At 45.0% G+C, this 22,796-nt stretch overlaps 38 non-coding genes and 2 pseudogenes across 38 annotated transcripts; all 40 read left to right on the top strand.

The window, feature by feature from the left end:
- The first annotated feature begins 239 nt into the window (after positions 1-239).
- LOC125595638 lies at positions 240-358 on the top strand. The gene has a single exon (XR_007330467.1). It is a non-coding gene; the product is annotated as a 5S ribosomal RNA (ribosomal RNA).
- Positions 359-735: 377 nt separating this feature from the next.
- Positions 736-854, top strand: LOC125595641. The gene has a single exon (XR_007330470.1). It is a non-coding gene; the product is annotated as a 5S ribosomal RNA (ribosomal RNA).
- Positions 855-1,240: 386 nt separating this feature from the next.
- On the top strand, positions 1,241-1,359 carry LOC125595643. The gene has a single exon (XR_007330472.1). It is a non-coding gene; the product is annotated as a 5S ribosomal RNA (ribosomal RNA).
- A 380-nt stretch (positions 1,360-1,739) lies between these two features.
- Positions 1,740-1,847, top strand: LOC125595658 (annotated as a pseudogene).
- A 382-nt stretch (positions 1,848-2,229) lies between these two features.
- LOC125595659 lies at positions 2,230-2,337 on the top strand (annotated as a pseudogene).
- A 380-nt stretch (positions 2,338-2,717) lies between these two features.
- LOC125595653 lies at positions 2,718-2,835 on the top strand. Its single transcript, XR_007330482.1, has one exon. It is a non-coding gene; the product is annotated as a 5S ribosomal RNA (ribosomal RNA).
- Positions 2,836-3,217: 382 nt separating this feature from the next.
- Positions 3,218-3,336, top strand: LOC125595637. The gene has a single exon (XR_007330466.1). It is a non-coding gene; the product is annotated as a 5S ribosomal RNA (ribosomal RNA).
- A 381-nt stretch (positions 3,337-3,717) lies between these two features.
- LOC125595657 lies at positions 3,718-3,833 on the top strand. The gene has a single exon (XR_007330486.1). It is a non-coding gene; the product is annotated as a 5S ribosomal RNA (ribosomal RNA).
- Positions 3,834-4,213: 380 nt separating this feature from the next.
- LOC125595652 lies at positions 4,214-4,331 on the top strand. The gene has a single exon (XR_007330481.1). It is a non-coding gene; the product is annotated as a 5S ribosomal RNA (ribosomal RNA).
- Positions 4,332-4,712: 381 nt separating this feature from the next.
- On the top strand, positions 4,713-4,830 carry LOC125595651. Its single transcript, XR_007330480.1, has one exon. It is a non-coding gene; the product is annotated as a 5S ribosomal RNA (ribosomal RNA).
- A 383-nt stretch (positions 4,831-5,213) lies between these two features.
- Positions 5,214-5,332, top strand: LOC125595639. The gene has a single exon (XR_007330468.1). It is a non-coding gene; the product is annotated as a 5S ribosomal RNA (ribosomal RNA).
- Positions 5,333-5,709: 377 nt separating this feature from the next.
- LOC125595636 lies at positions 5,710-5,828 on the top strand. Its single transcript, XR_007330464.1, has one exon. It is a non-coding gene; the product is annotated as a 5S ribosomal RNA (ribosomal RNA).
- Positions 5,829-6,211: 383 nt separating this feature from the next.
- LOC125595635 lies at positions 6,212-6,330 on the top strand. Its single transcript, XR_007330463.1, has one exon. It is a non-coding gene; the product is annotated as a 5S ribosomal RNA (ribosomal RNA).
- Positions 6,331-6,711: 381 nt separating this feature from the next.
- On the top strand, positions 6,712-6,830 carry LOC125595634. Its single transcript, XR_007330462.1, has one exon. It is a non-coding gene; the product is annotated as a 5S ribosomal RNA (ribosomal RNA).
- Positions 6,831-7,212: 382 nt separating this feature from the next.
- Positions 7,213-7,331, top strand: LOC125595632. Its single transcript, XR_007330460.1, has one exon. It is a non-coding gene; the product is annotated as a 5S ribosomal RNA (ribosomal RNA).
- Positions 7,332-7,729: 398 nt separating this feature from the next.
- Positions 7,730-7,848, top strand: LOC125595646. Its single transcript, XR_007330475.1, has one exon. It is a non-coding gene; the product is annotated as a 5S ribosomal RNA (ribosomal RNA).
- Positions 7,849-8,229: 381 nt separating this feature from the next.
- Positions 8,230-8,348, top strand: LOC125595631. The gene has a single exon (XR_007330458.1). It is a non-coding gene; the product is annotated as a 5S ribosomal RNA (ribosomal RNA).
- Positions 8,349-8,733: 385 nt separating this feature from the next.
- On the top strand, positions 8,734-8,852 carry LOC125595630. The gene has a single exon (XR_007330457.1). It is a non-coding gene; the product is annotated as a 5S ribosomal RNA (ribosomal RNA).
- A 385-nt stretch (positions 8,853-9,237) lies between these two features.
- On the top strand, positions 9,238-9,356 carry LOC125595629. The gene has a single exon (XR_007330456.1). It is a non-coding gene; the product is annotated as a 5S ribosomal RNA (ribosomal RNA).
- A 383-nt stretch (positions 9,357-9,739) lies between these two features.
- LOC125595656 lies at positions 9,740-9,856 on the top strand. The gene has a single exon (XR_007330485.1). It is a non-coding gene; the product is annotated as a 5S ribosomal RNA (ribosomal RNA).
- A 380-nt stretch (positions 9,857-10,236) lies between these two features.
- On the top strand, positions 10,237-10,355 carry LOC125595628. The gene has a single exon (XR_007330455.1). It is a non-coding gene; the product is annotated as a 5S ribosomal RNA (ribosomal RNA).
- Positions 10,356-10,739: 384 nt separating this feature from the next.
- Positions 10,740-10,858, top strand: LOC125595627. The gene has a single exon (XR_007330454.1). It is a non-coding gene; the product is annotated as a 5S ribosomal RNA (ribosomal RNA).
- Positions 10,859-11,241: 383 nt separating this feature from the next.
- LOC125595640 lies at positions 11,242-11,360 on the top strand. Its single transcript, XR_007330469.1, has one exon. It is a non-coding gene; the product is annotated as a 5S ribosomal RNA (ribosomal RNA).
- A 384-nt stretch (positions 11,361-11,744) lies between these two features.
- Positions 11,745-11,863, top strand: LOC125595626. Its single transcript, XR_007330452.1, has one exon. It is a non-coding gene; the product is annotated as a 5S ribosomal RNA (ribosomal RNA).
- Positions 11,864-12,246: 383 nt separating this feature from the next.
- LOC125595650 lies at positions 12,247-12,364 on the top strand. The gene has a single exon (XR_007330479.1). It is a non-coding gene; the product is annotated as a 5S ribosomal RNA (ribosomal RNA).
- Positions 12,365-12,745: 381 nt separating this feature from the next.
- On the top strand, positions 12,746-12,863 carry LOC125595649. Its single transcript, XR_007330478.1, has one exon. It is a non-coding gene; the product is annotated as a 5S ribosomal RNA (ribosomal RNA).
- A 383-nt stretch (positions 12,864-13,246) lies between these two features.
- On the top strand, positions 13,247-13,364 carry LOC125595648. The gene has a single exon (XR_007330477.1). It is a non-coding gene; the product is annotated as a 5S ribosomal RNA (ribosomal RNA).
- A 384-nt stretch (positions 13,365-13,748) lies between these two features.
- LOC125595625 lies at positions 13,749-13,867 on the top strand. Its single transcript, XR_007330451.1, has one exon. It is a non-coding gene; the product is annotated as a 5S ribosomal RNA (ribosomal RNA).
- Positions 13,868-14,252: 385 nt separating this feature from the next.
- Positions 14,253-14,371, top strand: LOC125595624. The gene has a single exon (XR_007330450.1). It is a non-coding gene; the product is annotated as a 5S ribosomal RNA (ribosomal RNA).
- A 380-nt stretch (positions 14,372-14,751) lies between these two features.
- LOC125595623 lies at positions 14,752-14,870 on the top strand. The gene has a single exon (XR_007330449.1). It is a non-coding gene; the product is annotated as a 5S ribosomal RNA (ribosomal RNA).
- Positions 14,871-15,253: 383 nt separating this feature from the next.
- Positions 15,254-15,371, top strand: LOC125595647. Its single transcript, XR_007330476.1, has one exon. It is a non-coding gene; the product is annotated as a 5S ribosomal RNA (ribosomal RNA).
- Positions 15,372-15,755: 384 nt separating this feature from the next.
- LOC125595621 lies at positions 15,756-15,874 on the top strand. The gene has a single exon (XR_007330447.1). It is a non-coding gene; the product is annotated as a 5S ribosomal RNA (ribosomal RNA).
- A 381-nt stretch (positions 15,875-16,255) lies between these two features.
- LOC125595620 lies at positions 16,256-16,374 on the top strand. The gene has a single exon (XR_007330446.1). It is a non-coding gene; the product is annotated as a 5S ribosomal RNA (ribosomal RNA).
- A 383-nt stretch (positions 16,375-16,757) lies between these two features.
- On the top strand, positions 16,758-16,876 carry LOC125595619. Its single transcript, XR_007330445.1, has one exon. It is a non-coding gene; the product is annotated as a 5S ribosomal RNA (ribosomal RNA).
- A 382-nt stretch (positions 16,877-17,258) lies between these two features.
- LOC125595618 lies at positions 17,259-17,377 on the top strand. Its single transcript, XR_007330444.1, has one exon. It is a non-coding gene; the product is annotated as a 5S ribosomal RNA (ribosomal RNA).
- Positions 17,378-17,758: 381 nt separating this feature from the next.
- On the top strand, positions 17,759-17,876 carry LOC125595654. Its single transcript, XR_007330483.1, has one exon. It is a non-coding gene; the product is annotated as a 5S ribosomal RNA (ribosomal RNA).
- A 379-nt stretch (positions 17,877-18,255) lies between these two features.
- Positions 18,256-18,374, top strand: LOC125595617. Its single transcript, XR_007330443.1, has one exon. It is a non-coding gene; the product is annotated as a 5S ribosomal RNA (ribosomal RNA).
- Positions 18,375-18,756: 382 nt separating this feature from the next.
- Positions 18,757-18,875, top strand: LOC125595642. The gene has a single exon (XR_007330471.1). It is a non-coding gene; the product is annotated as a 5S ribosomal RNA (ribosomal RNA).
- A 384-nt stretch (positions 18,876-19,259) lies between these two features.
- LOC125595616 lies at positions 19,260-19,378 on the top strand. Its single transcript, XR_007330442.1, has one exon. It is a non-coding gene; the product is annotated as a 5S ribosomal RNA (ribosomal RNA).
- A 383-nt stretch (positions 19,379-19,761) lies between these two features.
- On the top strand, positions 19,762-19,880 carry LOC125595615. The gene has a single exon (XR_007330441.1). It is a non-coding gene; the product is annotated as a 5S ribosomal RNA (ribosomal RNA).
- Positions 19,881-22,796: the final 2,916 nt, after the last annotated feature.

Here is a 22,796-nt window from a genome sequence, read left to right as displayed (position 1 = left end):
GGTGAATAGGGGCAATTTTTCGGGCCCAATTCAGCCGTTTTGACCCTCAAACGGGCTGCAGAAAGTTAAGGGACGTAAAAAGGATCCCAATCGGATTTTCAGGTTGTTTTTGATGCTTTCTTAACGCCACTAACCTCGATGCACTATTCCGCTGAAAAAAACAGTAAGAAAATCATGTGGGCCTTACACTTGGATTGGCCGAAACAAATGATATATGGAAACGCGAGTGATGTACTAACGGGTGCGATCATACCAGCACTAATGCACCGGATCCCATCAGAACTCCGCAGTTAAGCGTGCTTGGGCGAGAGTAGTACTAGGATGGGTGACCTCCCGGGAAGTCCTCGTGTTGCACCCCTTTTATTATTATTTTTATTTTATTTTCGGCCTAAAACGAGTCTAAACTTGGAAACCTCATAACTTTTGAACCGTGAGGAACTACGTCGCCCATAGCACCATTTCGGAAAGGCCCAGAAACCATAAAGGGCGGTGAATAGGGTGGCAATTTTTCGGGCCCAATTCAGCCGTTTTGACCCTCAAACGGGCTGCAGAAAGTTAAGGGACGTAAAAAAGGATCCCAATCGGATTTTCAGGTTGTTTTTGATGCTTTCTTAACGCCATTAACCTCGATGCACTATTCCGCTGAAAAAAAAGTAGAAAATCATGTGGGCCCCACGGCCTTACACTTGGATTGGCCGAAACAAATGATATATGGAAACGCGAGTGATGTACTAACGGTGCGATCATACCAGCACTAATGCACCGGATCCCATCAGAACTCCGCAGTTAAGCGTGCTTGGGCGAGAGTAGTACTAGGATGGGTGACCTCCCGGGAAGTCCTCGTGTTGCACCCCTTTTTATTATTATTTTTTATTTTATTTTTCGGCCTAAAACGAGTCTAAACTTGGAAACCTCATAACTTTTGAACCGTGAGGAACTACGTCGCCCATAGCACCATTTCGGAAAGGCCCAGAAACCATAAAGGGCGGTGAATAGGGGTGGCAATTTTTCGGGCCCAAATTCAGCCGTTTTGACCCTCAAACGGGCTGCAGAAAGTTAAGGGACGTAAAAAAGGATCCCAATCGGATTTTCAGGTTGTTTTTGATGCTTTCTTAACGCCATTAACCTCGATGCACTATTCCGCTGAAAAAAAACAGTAAGAAAATCATGTGGGCCCCACGGCCTTACACTTGGATTGGCCGAAACAAATGATATATGGAAACGCGAGTGATGTACTAACGGTGGCGATCATACCAGCACTAATGCACCGGATCCCATCAGAACTCCGCAGTTAAGCGTGCTTGGGCGAGAGTAGTACTAGGATGGGTGACCTCCCGGGAAGTCCTCGTGTTGCACCCCTTTTTATTATTATTTTTATTTTATTTTCGGCCTAAAACGAGTCTAAACTTGGAAACCTCATAACTTTTGAACCGTGAGGAACTACGTCGCCCATAGCACCATTTCGGAAAGGCCCAGAAACCATAAAGGGCGGTGAATAGGGGTGGCAATTTTTCGGGCCCAAATTCAGCCGTTTTGACCCTCAAACGGGCTGCAGAAAGTTAAGGGACGTAAAAAAGGATCCCAATCAGATTTTCAGGTTGTTTTTGATGCTTTCTTAACGCCACTAACCTCGATGCACTATTCCGCTGAAAAAAAAGTAAGAATCATGTGGGCCCCACGGCCTTACACTTGGATTGGCCGAAACAAATGATATATGGAAACGCGAGTGATGTACTAACGGGTGCGATCATACTAGCACTTATGCACCGGATCCCATCAGAACTCCGCAGCTAAGCGTGCTTGGGCGAGAGTAGTACTAGGATGGGTAAGTCCTCGTGTTGCACCCCTTTTTATTATTATTTTTATTTTATTTTTCGGCCTAAAACGAGTCTAAACTTGGAAACCTCATAACTTTTGAACCGTGAGGAACTACGTCGCCCATAGCACCCATTTCGGAAAGGCCCAGAAACCATAAAGGGCGGTGAATAGGGGTGGCAATTTTTCGGGCCCAAATTCAGCCGTTTTGACCCTCAAACGGGCTGCAGAAAGTTAAGGGACGTAAAAAAGGATCCCAATCGGATTTTCAGGTTGTTTTTGATGCTTTCTTAACGCCATTAACCTCGATGCACTATTCCGCTGAAAAAAACAGTAAGAAATCATGTGGGCCCCACGGCCTTACACTTGGATTGGCCGAAACAAATGATATGGAAACGCGAGTGATGTACTAACGGGTGCGATCATACCAGCACTAATGCACCGGATCCATCAGAACTCCGCAGTTAAGCGTGCTTGGGCGAGAGTAGTACTAGGATGGGTGAAGTCCTCGTGTTGCACCCCTTTTTATTATTATTTTTATTTTATTTTTCGGCCTAAAACGAGTCTAAACTTGGAAACCTCATAACTTTTGAACCGTGAGGAACGTCGCCCATAGCACCATTTCGGAAAGGCCCAGAAACCATAAAGGGCGGTGAATAGGGGGGCAATTTTTCGGGCCCAAATTCAGCCGTTTTGACCCTCAAACGGGCTGCAGAAAGTTAAGGGACGTAAAAAAGGATCCCAATCGGATTTTCAGGTTGTTTTTGATGCTTTCTTAACGCCATTAACCTCGATGCACTATTCCGCTGAAAAAAACAGTAAGAAAATCATGTGGGCCCCACGGCCTTACACTTGGATTGGCCGAAACAAATGATATATGGAAACGCGAGTGATGTACTAACGGGTGCGATCATACCAGCACTAATGCACCGGATCCCATCAGAACTCCGCAGTAAGCGTGCTTGGGCGAGAGTAGTACTAGGATGGGTGACCTCCCGGGAAGTCCTCGTGTTGCACCCCTTTTTATTATTATTTTTATTTTATTTTCGGCCTAAAACGAGTCTAAACTTGGAAACCTCATAACTTTTGAACCGTGAGGAACTACGTCGCCCATAGCACCATTTCGGAAAGGCCCAGAAACCATAAAGGGCGGTGAATAGGGGTGGCAATTTTTCGGGCCCAAATTCAGCCGTTTTGACCCTCAAACGGGCTGCAGAAAGTTAAGGGACGTAAAAAAGGATCCCAATCGGATTTTCAGGTTGTTTTTGATGCTTTCTTAACGCCATTAACCTCGATGCACTATTCCGCTGAAAAAAACAGTAGAAAATCATGTGGGCCCCACGGCCTTACACTTGGATTGGCCGAAACAAATGATATATGGAAACGCGAGTGATGTACTAACGGGTGCGATCATACCAGCACTAATGCACCGGATCCCATCAGAACTCCGCAGTTAAGCGTGCTTGGGCGAGAGTAGTACTAGGATGGGTGACCTCCCGGGAAGTCCTCGTGTTGCACCCCTTTTTTTATTATTTTTTTTTATTTTTCGGCCTAAAACGAGTCTAAACTTGGAAACCTCATAACTTTTGAACCGTGAGGAACTACGTCGCCCATAGCACCATTTCGGAAAGGCCCAGAAACCATAAGGGCGGTGAATAGGGGTGGCAATTTTTCGGGCCCAAATTCAGCCGTTTTGACCCTCAAACGGGCTGCAGAAAGTTAAGGGACGTAAAAAAGGATCCCAATCGGATTTTCAGGTTGTTTTTGATGCTTTCTTAACGCCATTAACCTCGATGCACTATTCCGCTGAAAAAAACAGTAAGAAAATCATGTGGGCCCCACGGCCTTACACTTGGATTGGCCGAAACAAATGATATATGGAAACGCGAGTGATGTACTAACGGGTGCGATCATACCAGCACTAATGCACGGATCCCATCAGAACTCCGCAGTAAGCGTGCTTGGGCGAGAGTAGTACTAGGATGGGTGACCTCCCGGAAGTCCTCGTGTTGCACCCCTTTTTATTATTATTTTTATTTTATTTTCGGCCTAAAACGAGTCTAAACTTGGAAACCTCATAACTTTTGAACCGTGAGGAACTACGTCGCCCATAGCACCATTTCGGAAAGGCCCAGAAACCATAAAGGGCGGTGAATAGGGGTGGCAATTTTTCGGGCCCAAATTCAGCCGTTTTGACCCTCAAACGGGCTGCAGAAAGTTAAGGGACGTAAAAAAGGATCCCAATCGGATTTTCAGGTTGTTTTTGATGCTTTCTTAACGCCATTAACCTCGATGCACTATTCCGCTGAAAAAAAAAAGAAAATCATGTGGGCCCCACGGCCTTACACTTGGATTGGCCGAAACAAATGATATATGGAAACGCGAGTGATGTACTAACGGGTGCGATCATACCAGCACTAATGCACCGGATCCCATCAGAACTCCGCAGTAAGCGTGCTTGGGCGAGAGTAGTACTAGGATGGGTGACCTCCCGGGAAGTCCTCGTGTTGCACCCCTTTTTATTATTATTTTATTTTATTTTCGGCCTAAAACGAGTCTAAACTTGGAAACCTCATAACTTTTGAACCGTGAGGAACTACGTCGCCCATAGCACCATTTCGGAAAGGCCCAGAAACCATAAAGGGCGGTGAATAGGGGTGGCAATTTTTCGGGCCCAAATTCAGCCGTTTTGACCCTCAAACGGGCTGCAGAAAGATAAGGGACGTAAAAAAGGATCCCAATCGGATTTTCAGGTTGTTTTGATGCTTTCTTAACGCCATTAACCTCGATGCACTATTCCGCTGAAAAAAAAAGTAAGAAAATCATGTGGGCCCCACGGCCTTACACTTGGATTGGCCGAAACAAATGATATATGGAAACGCGAGTGATGTACTAACGGGTGCGATCATACCAGCACTAATGCACCGGATCCCATCAGAACTCCGCAGTAAGCGTGCTTGGGCGAGAGTAGTACTAGGATGGGTGACCTCCCGGGAAGTCCTCGTGTTGCACCCCTTTTTATTATTATTTTTATTTTATTTTTCGGCCTAAAACGAGTCTAAACTTGGAAACCTCATAACTTTTGAACCGTGAGGAACTACGTCGCCCATAGCACCATTTCGGAAAGGCCCAGAAACCATAAAGGGCGGTGAATAGGGGTGGCAATTTTTCGGGCCCAAATTCAGCCGTTTTGACCCTCAAACGGGCTGCAGAAAGTTAAGGGACGTAAAAAAGGATCCCAATCGGATTTTCAGGTTGTTTTTGATGCTTTCTTAACGCCATTAACCTCGATGCACTATTCCGCTGAAAAAAAACAGTAAAAATCATGTGGACCCCACGGCCTTACACTTGGATTGGCCGAAACAAATGATATATGGAAACGCGAGTGATGTACTAACGGGTGCGATCATACCAGCACTAATGCACCGGATCCCATCAGAACTCCGCAGTTAAGCGTGCTTGGGCGAGAGTAGTACTAGGATGGGTGACCTCCCGGGAAGTCCTCGTGTTGCACCCTTTATATTATTTTATTTTATTTTTCGGCCTAAAACGAGTCTAAACTTGGAACCTCATAACTTTTGAACCGTGAGGAACTACGTCGCCCATAGCACCATTTCGGAAAGGCCCAGAAACCATAAAGGGCGGTGAATAGGGGTGGCAATTTTTCGGGCCCAAATTCAGCCGTTTTGACCCTCAAACGGGCTGCAGAAAGTTAAGGGACGTAAAAAAGGATCCCAATCGGATTTTCAGGTTGTTTTTGATGCTTTCTTAACGCCATTAACCTCGATGCACTATTCCGCTGAAAAAAAAGTAAGAAAATCATGTGGGCCCCACGGCCTTACACTTGGATTGGCCGAAACAAATGATATATGGAAACGCGAGTGATGTACTAACGGGTGCGATCATACCAGCACTAATGCACCGGATCCCATCAGAACTCCGCAGTTAAGCGTGCTTGGGCGAGAGTAGTACTAGGATGGGTGACCTCCCGGGAAGTCCTCGTGTTGCACCCCTTTTTATTATTTTTTTTTATTTTATTTTTCGGCCTAAAACGAGTCTAAACTTGGAAACCTCATAACTTTTGAACCGTGAGGAACTACGTCGCCCATAGCACCATTTCGGAAAGGCCCAGAAACCATAAAGGGCGGTGAATAGGGGTGGCAATTTTTCGGGCCCAAATTCAGCCGTTTTGACCCTCAAACGGGCTGCAGAAAGTTAAGGGACGTAAAAAGGATCCCAATCGGATTTTCAGGTTGTTTTTGATGCTTTCTTAACGCCATTAACCTCGATGCACTATTCCGCTGAAAAAAAAAGTAAGAAAATCATGTGGGCCCCACGGCCTTACACTTGGATTGGCCGAAACAAATGATATATGGAAACGCGAGTGATGTACAACGGGTGCGATCATACCAGCACTAATGCACCGGATCCCATCAGAACTCCGCAGTTAAGCGTGCTTGGGCGAGAGTAGTACTAGGATGGGTGACCTCCCGGGAAGTCCTCGTGTTGCACCCCTTTTTATTATTATTTTTATTTTATTTTTCGGCCTAAAACGAGTCTAAACTTGGAAACCTCATAACTTTTGAACCGTGAGGAACTACGTCGCCCATAGCACCATTTCGGAAAGGCCCAGAAACCATAAAGGCGGTGAATAGGGGTGGCAATTTTTCGGGCCCAAATTCAGCCGTTTTGACCCTCAAACGGGCTGCAGAAAGTTAAGGGACGTAAAAAAGGATCCCAATCGGATTTTCAGGTTGTTTTTGATGCTTTCTTAACGCCATTAACCTCGATGCACTATTCCGCTGAAAAAAAAGTAGAAAATCATGTGGGCCCCACGGCCTTACACTTGGATTGGCCGAAACAAATGATATATGGAAACGCGAGTGATGTACTAACGGGTGCGATCATACCAGCACTAATGCACCGGATCCCATCAGAACTCCGCAGTTAAGCGTGCTTGGGCGAGAGTAGTACTAGGATGGGTGACCTCCCGGGAAGTCCTCGTGTTGCACCCCTTTTTATTATTATTTTTATTTTATTTTTCGGCCTAAAACGAGTCTAAACTTGGAAACTCATAACTTTTGAACCGTGAGGAACTACGTCGCCCATAGCACCATTTCGGAAAGGCCCAGAAACCATAAAGGGCGGTGAATAGGGGTGGCAATTTTTCGGGCCCAAATTCAGCCGTTTTGACCCTCAAACGGGCTGCAGAAAGTTAAGGGACGTAAAAAAGGATCCCAATCGGATTTTCAGGTTGTTTTTGATGCTTTCTTAACGCCATTAACCTCGATGCACTATTCCGCTGAAAAAAAAGTAAGAAAATCATGTGGGCCCCACGGCCTTACACTTGGATTGGCCGAAACAAATGATATATGGAAACGCGAGTGATGTACTAACGGGTGCGATCATACCAGCACTAATGCACCGGATCCCATCAGAACTCCGCAGTTAAGCGTGCTTGGGCGAGAGTAGTACTAGGATGGGTGACCTCCCGGGAAGTCCTCGTGTTGCACCCCTTTTTATTATTATTTTTATTTTATTTTTCGGCCTAAAACGAGTCTAAACTTGGAAACCTCATAACTTTTGAACCGTGAGGAACTACGTCGCCCATAGCACCATTTCGGAAAGGCCCAGAAACCATAAAGGGCGGTGAATAGGGGTGGCAATTTTTCGGGCCCAAATTCAGCCGTTTTGACCCTCAAACGGGCTGCAGAAAGTTAAGGGACGTAAAAAAGGATCCCAATCGGATTTTCAGGTTGTTTTTGATGCTTTCTTAACGCCATTAACCTCGATGCACTATTCCGCTGAAAAAACAGTAAAAATCATGTGGCCCCACGGCCTTACACTTGGATTGGCCGAAAAAAAAAATCAAATGTTAATGGAAACAAAAAATAAAAAAATAATAATCAACGCAACGTGCGATCATACCAGCACTAATGCACCGGATCCCATCAGAACTCCGCAGTTAAGCGTGCTTGGGCGAGAGTAGTACTAGGATGGGTGACCTCCCGGGAAGTCCTCGTGTTGCACCCCTTTTTATTATTATTTTTATTTTATTTTTCGGCCTAAAACGAGTCTAAACTTGGAAACCTCATAACTTTTGAACCGTGAGGAACTACGTCGCCCATAGCACCATTTCGGAAAGCCCAGAAACCATAAAGGGCGGTGAATAGGGTGGCAATTTTTCGGGCCCAAATTCAGCCGTTTTGACCCTCAAACGGGCTGCAGAAAGTTAAGGGACGTAAAAAAGGATCCCAATCGGATTTTCAGGTTGTTTTTGATGCTTTCTTAACGCCATTAACCTCGATGCACTATTCCGCTGAAAAAAACAGTAGAAAATCATGTGGGCCCCACGGCCTTACACTTGGATTGGCCGAAACAAATGATATATGGAAACGCGAGTGATGTACTAACGGGTGCGATCATACCAGCACTAATGCACCGGATCCCATCAGAACTCCGCAGTTAAGCGTGCTTGGGCGAGAGTAGTACTAGGATGGGTGACCTCCCGGGAAGTCCTCGTGTTGCACCCCTTTTTATTATTATTTTTATTTTATTTTCGGCCTAAAACGAGTCTAAACTTGGAAACCTCATAACTTTTGAACCGTGAGGAACTACGTCGCCCATAGCACCATTTCGGAAAGGCCCAGAAACCATAAAGGGCGGTGAATAGGGGTGGCAATTTTTCGGGCCCAAATTCAGCCGTTTTGACCCTCAAACGGGCTGCAGAAAGTTAAGGGACGTAAAAAAGGATCCCAATCGGATTTTCAGGTTGTTTTTGATGCTTTCTTAACGCCATTAACCTCGATGCACTATTCCGCTGAAAAAAAAACAGTAAGAAAATCATGTGGGCCCCACGGCCTTACACTTGGATTGGCCGAAACAAATGATATATGGAAACGCGAGTGATGTACTAACGGGTGCGATCATACCAGCACTAATGCACCGGATCCCATCAGAACTCCGCAGTTAAGCGTGCTTGGGCGAGAGTAGTACTAGGATGGGTGACCTCCCGGGAAGTCCTCGTGTTGCACCCCTTTTTATTATTATTTTTATTTTATTTTTCGGCCTAAAACGAGTCTAAACTTGGAAACCTCATAACTTTTGAACCGTGAGGAACTACGTCGCCCATAGCACCATTTCGGAAAGGCCCAGAAACCATAAAGGGCGGTGAATAGGGGTGGCAATTTTTCGGGCCCAAATTCAGCCGGTTTGACCCTCAAACGGGCTGCAGAAAGTTAAGGGACGTAAAAAAGGATCCCAATCGGATTTTCAGGTTGTTTTTTGATGCTTTCTTAACGCCATTAACCTCGATGCACTATTCCGCTGAAAAAAACAGTAAGAAAATCATGTGGGCCCCACGGCCTTACACTTGGATTGGCCGAAACAAATGATATATGGAAACGCGAGTGATGTACTAACGGGTGCGATCATACCAGCACTAATGCACCGGATCCCATCAGAACTCCGCAGTTAAGCGTGCTTGGGCGAGAGTAGTACTAGGATGGGTGACCTCCCGGGAAGTCCTCGTGTTGCACCCCTTTTTATTATTATTTTTATTTTATTATTCGGCCTAAAACGAGTCTAAACTTGGAAACCTCATAACTTTTGAACCGTGAGGAACTACGTCGCCCATAGCACCATTTCGGAAAGGCCCAGAAATCATAAAGGGCGGTGAATAGGGGTGGCAATTTTTCGGGCCCAAATTCAGCCGTTTTGACCCTCAAACGGGCTGCAGAAAGTTAAGGGACGTAAAAAGGATCCCAATCGGATTTTCAGGTTGTTTTTGATGCTTTCTTAACGCCATTAACCTCGATGCACTATTCCGCTGAAAAAAACAGTAAGAAAATCATGTGGGCCCCACGGCCTTACACTTGGATTGGCCGAAACAAATGATATATGGAAACGCGAGTGATGTACTAACGGGTGCGATCATACCAGCACTAATGCACCGGATCCCATCAGAACTCCGCAGTTAGCGTGCTTGGGCGAGAGTAGTACTAGGATGGGTGACCTCCGGGAAGTCCTCGTGTTGCACCCCTTTTTATTATTATTTTTATTTTATTTTTCGGCCTAAAACGAGTCTAAACTTGGAAACCTCATAACTTTTGAACCGTGAGGAACTACGTCGCCCATAGCACCATTTCGGAAAGGCCCAGAAACCATAAAGGGCGGTGAATAGGGGTGGCAATTTTTCGGGCCCAAATTCAGCCGTTTTGACCCTCAAACGGGCTGCAGAAAGTTAAGGACGTAAAAAAATCCCAATCGGATTTTCAGGTTGTTTTTGATGCTTTCTTAACGCCATTAACCTCGATGCACTATTCCGCTGAAAAAAAAGTAAGAAAATCATGTGGGCCCCACGGCCTTACACTTGGATTGGCCGAAACAAATGATATATGGAAACGCGAGTGATGTACTAACGGGTGCGATCATACCAGCACTAATGCACCGGATCCCATCAGAACTCCGCAGTTAAGCGTGCTTGGGCGAGAGTAGTACTAGGATGGGTGACCTCCCGGGAAGTCCTCGTGTTGCACCCCTTTTTATTATTATTTTTATTTTATTTTTCGGCCTAAAACGAGTCTAAACTTGGAAACCTCATAACTTTTGAACCGTGAGGAACTACGTCGCCCATAGCACCATTTCGGAAAGGCCCAGAAACCATAAAGGGCGGTGAATAGGGGTGGCAATTTTTCGGGCCCAAATTCAGCCGTTTTGACCCTCAAACGGGCTGCAGAAAGTTAAGGGACGTAAAAAAGGATCCCAATCGGATTTTCAGGTTGTTTTTGATGCTTTCTTAACGCCATTAACCTCGATGCACTATTCCGCTGAAAAAAAAAGTAAGAAAATCATGTGGGCCCCACGGCCTTACACTTGGATTGGCCGAAACAAATGATATATGGAAACGCGAGTGATGTACTAACGGGTGCGATCATACCAGCACTAATGCACCGGATCCCATCAGAACTCCGCAGTTAAGCGTGCTTGGGCGAGAGTAGTACTAGGATGGGTGACCTCCCGGGAAGTCCTCGTGTTGCACCCCTTTTTATTATTATTTTTATTTTATTTTCGGCCTAAAACGAGTCTAAACTTGGAAACCTCATAACTTTTGAACCGTGAGGAACTACGTCGCCCATAGCACCATTTCGGAAAGGCCCAGAAACCATAAAGGGCGGTGAATAGGGGTGGCAATTTTTCGGGCCCAAATTCAGCCGCCGTTTGACCCTCAAACGGGCTGCAGAAAGTTAAGGGACGTAAAAAAGGATCCCAATCGGATTTTCAGGTTGTTTTTGATGCTTTCTTAACGCCATTAACCTCGATGCACTATTCCGCTGAAAAAAAAGTAGAAAATCATGTGGGCCCCACGGCCTTACACTTGGATTGGCCGAAACAAATGATATATGGAAACGCGAGTGATGTACTAACGGGTGCGATCATACCAGCACTAATGCACCGGATCCCATCAGAACTCCGCAGCTAAGCGTGCTTGGGCGAGAGTAGTACTAGGATGGGTGACCTCCCGGGAAGTCCTCGTGTTGCACCCCTTTTTATTATTATTTTTATTTTATTTTTCGGCCTAAAACGAGTCTAAACTTGGAAACCTCATAACTTTTGAACCGTGAGGAACTACGTCGCCCATAGCACCATTTCGGAAAGGCCCAGAAACCATAAAGGGCGGTGAATAGGGGTGGCAATTTTTCGGGCCCAAATTCAGCCGTTTTGACCCTCAAACGGGCTGCAGAAAGTTAAGGGACGTAAAAAAGGATCCCAATCGGATTTTCAGGTTGTTTTTGATGCTTTCTTAACGCCATTAACCTCGATGCACTATTCCGCTGAAAAAAACAGTAAGAAAATCATGTGGGCCCCACGGCCTTACACTTGGATTGGCCGAAACAAATGATATATGGAAACGCGAGTGATGTACTAACGGGTGCGATCATACCAGCACTAATGCACCGGATCCCATCAGAACTCCGCAGTTAAGCGTGCTTGGGCGAGAGTAGTACTAGGATGGGTGACCTCCCGGGAAGTCCTCGTGTTGCACCCCTTTTTATTATTATTTTTATTTTATTTTTCGGCCTAAAACGAGTCTAAACTTGGAACCTCATAACTTTTGAACCGTGAGGAACTACGTCGCCCATAGCACCATTTCGGAAAGGCCCAGAAACCATAAAGGGCGGTGAATAGGGGTGGCAATTTTTCGGGCCCAAATTCAGCCGTTTTGACCCTCAAACGGGCTGCAGAAAGTTAAGGGACGTAAAAAAGGATCCCAATCGGATTTTCAGGTTGTTTTTGATGCTTTCTTAACGCCATTAACCTCGATGCACTATTCCGCTGAAAAAAAAAGTAAGAAAATCATGTGGGCCCCACGGCCTTACACTTGGATTGGCCGAAACAAATGATATATGGAAACGCGAGTGATGTACTAACGGGTGCGATCATACCAGCACTAATGCACCGGATCCCATCAGAACTCCGCAGTAAGCGTGCTTGGGCGAGAGTAGTACTAGGATGGGTGACCTCCCGGGAAGTCCTCGTGTTGCACCCCTTTTTATTATTATTTTTATTTTATTTTCGGCCTAAAACGAGTCTAAACTTGGAAACCTCATAACTTTTGAACCGTGAGGAACTACGTCGCCCATAGCACCATTTCGGAAAGGCCCAGAAACCATAAAGGGCGGTGAATAGGGGTGGCAATTTTTCGGGCCCAAATTCAGCCGTTTTGACCCTCAAACGGGCTGCAGAAAGTTAAGGGACGTAAAAAAGGATCCCAATCGGATTTTCAGGTTGTTTTTGATGCTTTCTTAACGCCATTAACCTCGATGCACTATTCCGCTGAAAAAAAGTAAGAAAATCATGTGGGCCCCACGGCCTTACACTTGGATTGGCCGAAACAAATGATATATGGAAACGCGAGTGATGTACTAACGGGTGCGATCATACCAGCACTAATGCACCGGATCCCATCAGAACTCCGCAGTAAGCGTGCTTGGGCGAGAGTAGTACTAGGATGGGTGACCTCCCGGGAAGTCCTCGTGTTGCACCCCTTTTTTATTATTATTTTATTTTATTTTTCGGCCTAAAACGAGTCTAAACTTGGAAACCTCATAACTTTTGAACCGTGAGGAACTACGTCGCCCATAGCACCATTTCGGAAAGGCCCAGAAACCATAAAGGGCGGTGAATAGGGGTGGCAATTTTTCGGGCCCAAATTCAGCCGTTTTGACCCTCAAACGGGCTGCAGAAAGTTAAGGGACGTAAAAAAGGATCCCAATCGGATTTTCAGGTTGTTTTTGATGCTTTCTTAACGCCATTAACCTCGATGCACTATTCCGCTGAAAAAAAAGTAAGAAAATCATGTGGGCCCCACGGCCTTACACTTGGATTGGCCGAAACAAATGATATATGGAAACGCGAGTGATGTACTAACGGGTGCGATCATACCAGCACTAATGCACCGGATCCCATCAGAACTCCGCAGTAAGCGTGCTTGGGCGAGAGTAGTACTAGGATGGGTGACCTCCCGGGAAGTCCTCGTGTTGCACCCCTTTTTATTATTATTTTTATTTTATTTTTCGGCCTAAAACGAGTCTAAACTTGGAAACCTCATAACTTTTGAACCGTGAGGAACTACGTCGCCCATAGCACCATTTCGGAAAGGCCCAGAAACCATAAAGGGCGGTGAATAGGGGTGGCAATTTTTCGGGCCCAAATTCAGCCGTTTTGACCCTCAAACGGGCTGCAGAAAGTTAAGGGACGTAAAAAAGGATCCCAATCGGATTTTCAGGTTGTTTTTGATGCTTTCTTAACGCCATTAACCTCGATGCACTATTCCGCTGAAAAAAACAGTAAGAAAATCATGTGGGCCCCACGGCCTTACACTTGGATTGGCCGAAACAAATGATATATGGAAACGCGAGTGATGTACTAACGGGTGCGATCATACCAGCACTAATGCACCGGATCCCATCAGAACTCCGCAGTTAAGCGTGCTTGGGCGAGAGTAGTACTAGGATGGGTGACCTCCCGGGAAGTCCTCGTGTTGCACCCCTTTTTATTATTATTTTTATTTTATTATTCGGCCTAAAACGAGTCTAAACTTGGAAACCTCATAACTTTTGAACCGTGAGGAACTACGTCGCCCATAGCACCATTTCGGAAAGGCCCAGAAACCATAAAGGGCGGTGAATAGGGGTGGCAATTTTTCGGGCCCAAATTCAGCCGTTTTGACCCTCAAACGGGCTGCAGAAAGTTAAGGGACGTAAAAAAGGATCCCAATCGGATTTTCAGGTTGTTTTTGATGCTTTCTTAACGCCATTAACCTCGATGCACTATTCCGCTGAAAAAAAACAGTAAGAAAATCATGTGGGCCCCACGGCCTTACACTTGGATTGGCCGAAACAAATGATATATGGAAACGCGAGTGATGTACTAACGGGTGCGATCATACCAGCACTAATGCACCGGATCCCATCAGAACTCCGCAGTTAAGCGTGCTTGGGCGAGAGTAGTACTAGGATGGGTGACCTCCCGGGAAGTCCTCGTGTTGCACCCCTTTTTATTATTATTTTTATTTTATTTTCGGCCTAAAACGAGTCTAAACTTGGAAACCTCATAACTTTTGAACCGTGAGGAACTACGTCGCCCATAGCACCATTTCGGAAAGGCCCAGAAACCATAAAGGGCGGTGAATAGGGGTGGCAATTTTTCGGGCCCAAATTCAGCCGTTTTGACCCTCAAACGGGCTGCAGAAAGTTAAGGGACGTAAAAAAGGATCCCAATCGGATTTTCAGGTTGTTTTTGATGCTTTCTTAACGCCATTAACCTCGATGCACTATTCCGCTGAAAAAAAAAGTAAGAAATCATGTGGGCCCCACGGCCTTACACTTGGATTGGCCGAAACAAATGATATGGAAACGCGAGTGATGTACTAACGGGTGCGATCATACCAGCACTAATGCACCGGATCCCATCAGAACTCCGCAGTTAAGCGTGCTTGGGCGAGAGTAGTACTAGGATGGGTGACCTCCCGGGAAGTCCTCGTGTTGCACCCCTTTTTATTATTATTTTTATTTTATTATTCGGCCTAAAACGAGTCTAAACTTGGAAACCTCATAACTTTTGAACCGTGAGGAACTACGTCGCCCATAGCACCATTTCGGAAAGGCCCAGAAACCATAAAGGGCGGTGAATAGGGGTGGCAATTTTTCGGGCCCAAATTCAGCCGTTTTGACCCTCAAACGGGCTGCAGAAAGTTAAGGGACGTAAAAAAGGATCCCAATCGGATTTTCAGGTTGTTTTTGATGCTTTCTTAACGCCATTAACCTCGATGCACTATTCCGCTGAAAAAAAAGTAAGAAAATCATGTGGGCCCCACGGCCTTACACTTGGATTGGCCGAAACAAATGATATATGGAAACGCGAGTGATGTACTAACGGGTGCGATCATACCAGCACTAATGCACCGGATCCCATCAGAACTCCGCAGTAAGCGTGCTTGGGCGAGAGTAGTACTAGGATGGGTGACCTCCCGGGAAGTCCTCGTGTTGCACCCCTTTTTATTATTATTTTTATTTTATTTTTCGGCCTAAAACGAGTCTAAACTTGGAAACCTCATAACTTTTGAACCGTGAGGAACTACGTCGCCCATAGCACCATTTCGGAAAGGCCCAGAAACCATAAAGGGCGGTGAATAGGGGTGGCAATTTTTCGGGCCCAAATTCAGCCGTTTTGACCCTCAAACGGGCTGCAGAAAGTTAAGGGACGTAAAAAAGGATCCCAATCGGATTTTCAGGTTGTTTTTGATGCTTTCTTAACGCCATTAACCTCGATGCACTATTCCGCTGAAAAAAACAGTAAGAAAATCATGTGGACCCCACGGCCTTACACTTGGATTGGCCGAAACAAATGATATATGGAAACGCGAGTGATGTACTAACGGGTGCGATCATACCAGCACTAATGCACCGGATCCCATCAGAACTCCGCAGTTAAGCGTGCTTGGGCGAGAGTAGTACTAGGATGGGTGACCTCCCGGGAAGTCCTCGTGTTGCACCCCTTTTATTATTATTTTTATTTTATTTTTCGGCCTAAAACGAGTCTAAACTTGGAAACCCCATAACTTTTGAACCGTGAGGAACAACGTCGCCCATAGCACCATTTCGGAAAGGCCCAGAAACCATAAAGGGCGGTGAATAGGGGTGGCAATTTTTCGGGCCCAAATTCAGCCGTTTTGACCCTCAAACGGGCTGCAGAAAGTTAAGGGACGTAAAAAAGGATCCCAATCGGATTTTCAGGTTGTTTTTGATGCTTTCTTAACGCCATTAACCTCGATGCACTATTCCGCTGAAAAAAACAGTAAGAAAATCATGTGGGCCCCACGGCCTTACACTTGGATTGGCCGAAACAAATGATATATGGAAACGCGTGATGTACTAACGGGTGCGATCATACCAGCACTAATGCACCGGATCCCATCAGAACTCCGCAGTTAAGCGTGCTTGGGCGAGAGTAGTACTAGGATGGGTGACCTCCCGGGAAGTCCTCGTGTTGCACCCCTTTTTATTATTATTTTTATTTTATTTTTCGGCCTAAAACGAGTCTAAACTTGGAAACCTCATAACTTTTGAACCGTGAGGAACTACGTCGCCCATAGCACCATTTCGGAAAGGCCCAGAAACCATAAAGGGCGGTGAATAGGGGTGGCAATTTTTCGGGCCCAAATTCAGCCGTTTTGACCCTCAAACGGGCTGCAGAAAGTTAAGGGACGTAAAAAAGGATCCCAATCGGATTTTCAGGTTTTTTTGATGCTTTCTTAACGCCATTAACCTCGATGCACTATTCCGCTGAAAAAAAACATAAGAAAATCATGTGGGCCCCACGGCCTTACACTTGGATTGGCCGAAACAAATGATATATGGAAACGCGAGTGATGTACTAACGGGTGCGATCATACCAGCACTAATGCACCGGATCCCATCAGAACTCCGCAGTTAAGCGTGCTTGGGCGAGAGTAGTACTAGGATGGGTGACCTCCCGGGAAGTCCTCGTGTTGCACCCCTTTTTATTATTATTTTTATTTTATTTTCGGCCTAAAACGAGTCTAAACTTGGAAACCTCATAACTTTTGAACCGTGAGGAACTACGTCGCCCATAGCACCATTTCGGAAAGGCCCAGAAACCATAAGGGCGGTGAATAGGGGTGGCAATTTTTCGGGCCCAAATTCAGCCGTTTTGACCCTCAAACGGGCTGCAGAAAGTTAAGGGACGTAAAAAAGGATCCCAATCGGATTTTCAGGTTGTTTTTGATGCTTTCTTAACGCCATTAACCTCGATGCACTATTCCGCTGAAAAAAACAGTAAGAAAATCATGTGGGCCCCACGGCCTTACACTTGGATTGGCCGAAACAAATGATATATGGAAACGCGAGTGATGTACTAACGGGTGCGATCATACCAGCACTAATGCACCGGATCCCATCAGAACTCCGCAGTTAAGCGTGCTTGGGCGAGAGTAGTACTAGGATGGGTGACCTCCCGGGAAGTCCTCGTGTTGCACCCCTTTTTATTATTATTTTATTTTATTTTTCGGCCTAAAACGAGTCTAAACTTGGAAACCTCATAACTTTTGAACCGTGAGGAACTACGTCGCCCATAGCACCATTTCGGAAAGGCCCAGAAACCATAAAGGGCGGTGAATAGGGGTGGCAATTTTTCGGGCCCAAATTCAGCCGTTTTGACCCTCAAACGGGCTGCAGAAAGTTAAGGGACGTAAAAAAGGATCCCAATCGGATTTTCAGGTTGTTTTTGATGCTTTCTTAACGCCATTAACCTCGATGCACTATTCCGCTGAAAAAAAGTAAGAAAATCATGTGGGCCCCACGGCCTTACACTTGGATTGGCCGAAACAAATGATATATGGAAACGCGAGTGATGTACTAACGGGTGCGATCATACCAGCACTAATGCACCGGATCCCATCAGAACTCCGCAGTTAGCGTGCTTGGGCGAGAGTAGTACTAGGATGGGTGACCTCCCGGGAAGTCCTCGTGTTGCACCCCTTTTTTATTATTTTTATTTTATTTTTCGGCCTAAAACGAGTCTAAACTTGGAAACCTCATAACTTTTGAACCGTGAGGAACTACGTCGCCCATAGCACCATTTCGGAAAGGCCCAGAAACCATAAAGGGCGGTGAATAGGGGTGGCAATTTTTCGGGCCCAAATTCAGCCGTTTTGACCCTCAAACGGGCTGCAGAAAGTTAAGGGACGTAAAAAAGGATCCCAATCGGATTTTCAGGTTGTTTTTGATGCTTTCTTAACGCCATTAACCTCGATGCACTATTCCGCTGAAAAAAAAGTAAGAAAATCATGTGGGCCCCGGCCTTACACTTGGATTGGCCGAAACAAATGATATATGGAAACGCGAGTGATGTACTAACGGGTGCGATCATACCAGCACTAATGCACCGGATCCCATCAGAACTCCGCAGTTAAGCGTGCTTGGGCGAGAGTAGTACTAGGATGGGTGACCTCCCGGGAAGTCCTCGTGTTGCACCCCTTTTTATTATTATTTTTATTTTATTTTTCGGCCTAAAACGAGTCTAAACTTGGAAACCTCATAACTTTTGAACCGTGAGGAACTACGTCGCCCATAGCACCATTTCGGAAAGGCCCAGAAACCATAAAGGGCGGTGAATAGGGGTGGCAATTTTTCGGGCCCAAATTCAGCCGTTTTGACCCTCAAACGGGCTGCAGAAAGTTAAGGGACGTAAAAAAGGATCCCAATCGGATTTTCAGGTTGTTTTTGATGCTTTCTTAACGCCATTAACCTCGATGCACTATTCCGCTGAAAAAAAAGTAGAAAATCATGTGGGCCCCACGGCCTTACACTTGGATTGGCCGAAACAAATGATATATGGAAACGCGAGTGATGTACTAACGGGTGCGATCATACCAGCACTAATGCACCGGATCCCATCAAAACTCCGCAGTTAAGCGTGCTTGGGCGAGAGTAGTACTAGGATGGGTGACCTCCCGGGAAGTCCTCGTGTTGCACCCCTTTTTATTATTATTTTTATTTTATTTTTCGGCCTAAAACGAGTCTAAACTTGGAAACCTCATAACTTTTGAACCGTGAGGAACTACGTCGCCCATAGCACCATTTCGGAAAGGCCCAGAAACCATAAAGGGCGGTGAATAGGGGTGGCAATTTTTCGGGCCCAAATTCAGCCGTTTTGACCCTCAAACGGGCTGCAGAAAGTTAAGGGACGTAAAAAAGGATCCCAATCGGATTTTCAGGTTGTTTTTGATGCTTTCTTAACGCCATTAACCTCGATGCACTATTCCGCTGAAAAAAACAGTAAGAAAATCATGTGGGCCCCACGGCCTTACACTTGGATTGGCCGAAACAAATGATATATGGAAACGCGAGTGATGTACTAACGGGTGCGATCATACCAGCACTAATGCACCGGATCCCATCAGAACTCCGCAGTTAAGCGTGCTTGGGCGAGAGTAGTACTAGGATGGGTGACCTCCCGGGAAGTCCTCGTGTTGCACCCCCTTTTATTATTATTTTTATTTTATTTTTCGGCCTAAAACGAGTCTAAACTTGGAAACTCATAACTTTTGAACCGTGAGGAACTACGTCGCCCATAGCACCATTTCGGAAAGGCCCAGAAACCATAAAGGGCGGTGAATAGGGGTGGCAATTTTTCGGGCCCAAATTCAGCCGTTTTGACCCTCAAACGGGCTGCAGAAAGTTAAGGGACGTAAAAAAGGATCCCAATCGGATTTTCAGGTTGTTTTTGATGCTTTCTTAACGCCATTAACCTCGATGCACTATTCCGCTGAAAAAAAAAGTAAGAAAATCATGTGGGCCCCACGGCCTTACACTTGGATTGGCCGAAACAAATGATATATGGAAACGCGAGTGATGTACTAACGGGTGCGATCATACCAGCACTAATGCACCGGATCCCATCAGAACTCCGCAGTTAAGCGTGCTTGGGCGAGAGTAGTACTAGGATGGGTGACCTCCCGGGAAGTCCTCGTGTTGCACCCCTTTTTATTATTATTTTTATTTTATTTTTCGGCCTAAAACGAGTCTAAACTTGGAAACCTCATAACTTTTGAACCGTGAGGAACTACGTCGCCCATAGCACCATTTCGGAAAGGCCCAGAAACCATAAAGGGCGGTGAATAGGGGTGGCAATTTTTCGGGCCCAAATTCAGCCGTTTTGACCCTCAAACGGGCTGCAGAAAGTTAAGGGACGTAAAGGATCAAGGATCCAGGTTGGTTGATGCTTCTTGGCTTAACCTGATTATTCTTCTTAACAAAAAAAACCTCGATGCATATGGTGAAAAAACTGATCTAAAACCAGTGATGAACTGGAGGGCCGAGCTGGAACCAGCTAAACAGAGTATGCTTGATCTGAACCAGCTTAATGATAGTAGATCAGCTAGATGAGGCTGAGTGAGCTAAGTGATACTAGGATGGGACCTGAATCCCTAAGTCTCTGTGTTGACCTGGTTTAGTTATTGGAATTTAGATTTTTCGGCCCAAAAAAAATTCTAAATTCCATTTGGAACGGTTTTTAACTAATTCTACCCAGACCTTTTCCTCAGCCCATTTCAAAGCCATTCCATAAGAAACCAATAGGGGTGCAAGGAAGTCCGGCCGTTCATGGGAAAAAAATCAAACAAAAACCAGAAAGTTCGGGCTTAAAAAAGGATTCAATTCGAGTTTCCAGGTTTTTTTGCATTCTTCTTTGACGCCTACAACGGGCATGCATATTAGGGCTAAAAAACAAATAAGAAAAGCATGTGGGTTTCCCTTTTATTTTGAGTTTATCTATTTGATTCTATGTAGAAACGCGAGTTTGTTTCTTGGTGAGGGTTAAACTCCGAGTAAACATCCTCTAATTCTTGGAACCTGTGCGCATAAATCGGCAACGTTTAGAATCCTTCTTTTTGGTGACTTTTGAGTCTATTTTGCACCAACTGAAGTCGAGTTCAATTGGGCCATCCGCAACTATTTGAACCGTGAAACCTCAGTCGCCCTCCCCATTTCGGAAGGCCAGAACCATAAACGGCGAAAATAGGGTGCCTATTTTAGGGCGTCCAATTGGTTCGGACCCTCAACCGGTTTTAACCTTCAAACGTTTCTCATCTTTCATTTTAAAATTGTTTTCATTTCTTTCTAAACGGGCCACTACCTTACCTATGCACCATTCCGCTGAAAAAAAAAAGAGAAAAGAAAAGGGCCCCAACGCCCAAAGTTATCACAAAAAAAGGAAATGAAAAAAAAAGTTTTGATTTATTTGGCTGGTGGTGGAAGATAAATCCTGCGGTCCCATCAGAAATCCCAGCTTGGAGTGTTTGGGCGGAGTTAAAAAATGATGGGTGACCTCCCGATCCTGTGTTCACCCCTGCTTTTATTAAATCCATTTTATTATTATTTTTCTCCTAAAACTTGGAAACTATAACTTTTGAAGTGACCATAAAATCTGAGAGAACACTTGTGGGGCCAGACCAACACTTTGAGAGTGTAGGAATTTTTTATCGGTTAACCTTTTGTGTTCAGAACTTTCAGGTTAGATGTTTGAAGCGAATCAAAAAGGATCCCAATCAGTTTGAAGTCTGGGAGTTTTTGTGACAACCTTTTAGGGTGTGGTGAAAGCCCTCAAAGGGACGTCACAAATCATGTGGGCCAACCACACTTGAATCTGTGGCTAAGCCTTCTTTATTCATCATGAAAACGCGAATGTAAATCTAAAACAAAAACCTTGAAGATCAAAAGATTTTTCAGATTCTTTTACCAATTTTTGATGAGTATGATTAAGAAATGATTGAAGTTGGATCATTTGTGAGGTGAATGTTTTCCATCCCAAATCTTATTTTATTTTGATTATGAAGAGACTAAATGGCTAACCTTTTGAACCGGAGCATCCGAGTATCTTTTTTATTTTCACATTTCACAAGGATTTTTAGGAAAACCATTCGACTACTCACATAAGGACTGCTTTTGGGCCCAGAAGCCCATGGACCGATGATATAGGTCCCAAATTGAATGGGACGGCGAACCTGGTCCAACCTTTGAAGGCGTAAGCACCAATCATAACCTCCATCATCATGGAGAAACCAACTTTGCTTTGATCCCTGAACCACTCCTACGCCTTTGCCAAAAACATTCAGAGCCTGTGGAACGTGATTTTGATTAATTTTTGCTGATTGTTTTTGATAACGCAGTTCCATGACATAACAACTTTTCTGGACTTGATCATCTTGAAAGTCCCTGAGCGTGATTTGCAAGAACTAGTGTTCTGCCCTAGAAAAATCGTTTGATTCATTTGTCTTCCAAAATTAAAACTTATTTTGAATCTTATGGACTAAACGATTCTGGAACTTTGTTTGAACCTCATATTCTTTGGAACATTTTGTTAGCACATTGCTGAACAGAATTCACCATAAAGCTGAAACATATTTTTGTGGTGATTCGTTTTGAAACCTGTCCATTCTTATTCTGAAACGGATCTTGAACTAAAACTTTTGGGACTTAAAAAGATCAATTAGGCCCGTTTTAGAATGTTCTATGGTCGTTTCATGCCCTCGAAAACATTCGATTTCCAACCCTTCTGATAAACATGCCTGAGCTTGGCATAAAATTCCATTGAACTTAATTTTGATTTCTAATCTGGAAACGCGATGATTGAATTTGTTTTTAGGCTTGCTATCACCTTCCTGATCACCATTCCGCTGTTAAGCTTACTTGGATGTGCTTCATGATGCCTGACGTGTGGGACATGTTCTATGGAAAAAACTTGGTATTATGATCGATCATACTTGCCTAATACATAGGATCCTGGAAACCTCATTTTTTTGAGGCCGAGAGTAAACTAGGATCATCCCAAAGTTCGTAAAGAACCAGAGATCATAATTATCGTTTAATATTGGGTGCAAGGTTTCGGGAAACCAACTT

Source organism: Brassica napus, unplaced genomic scaffold (assembly GCF_020379485.1).
Source record: "Brassica napus cultivar Da-Ae unplaced genomic scaffold, Da-Ae ScsIHWf_1080;HRSCAF=1541, whole genome shotgun sequence".
NCBI classification, from domain to species: domain Eukaryota; kingdom Viridiplantae; phylum Streptophyta; class Magnoliopsida; order Brassicales; family Brassicaceae; genus Brassica; species Brassica napus.
This window is presented reverse-complemented; position numbering and strand designations above follow the sequence as displayed.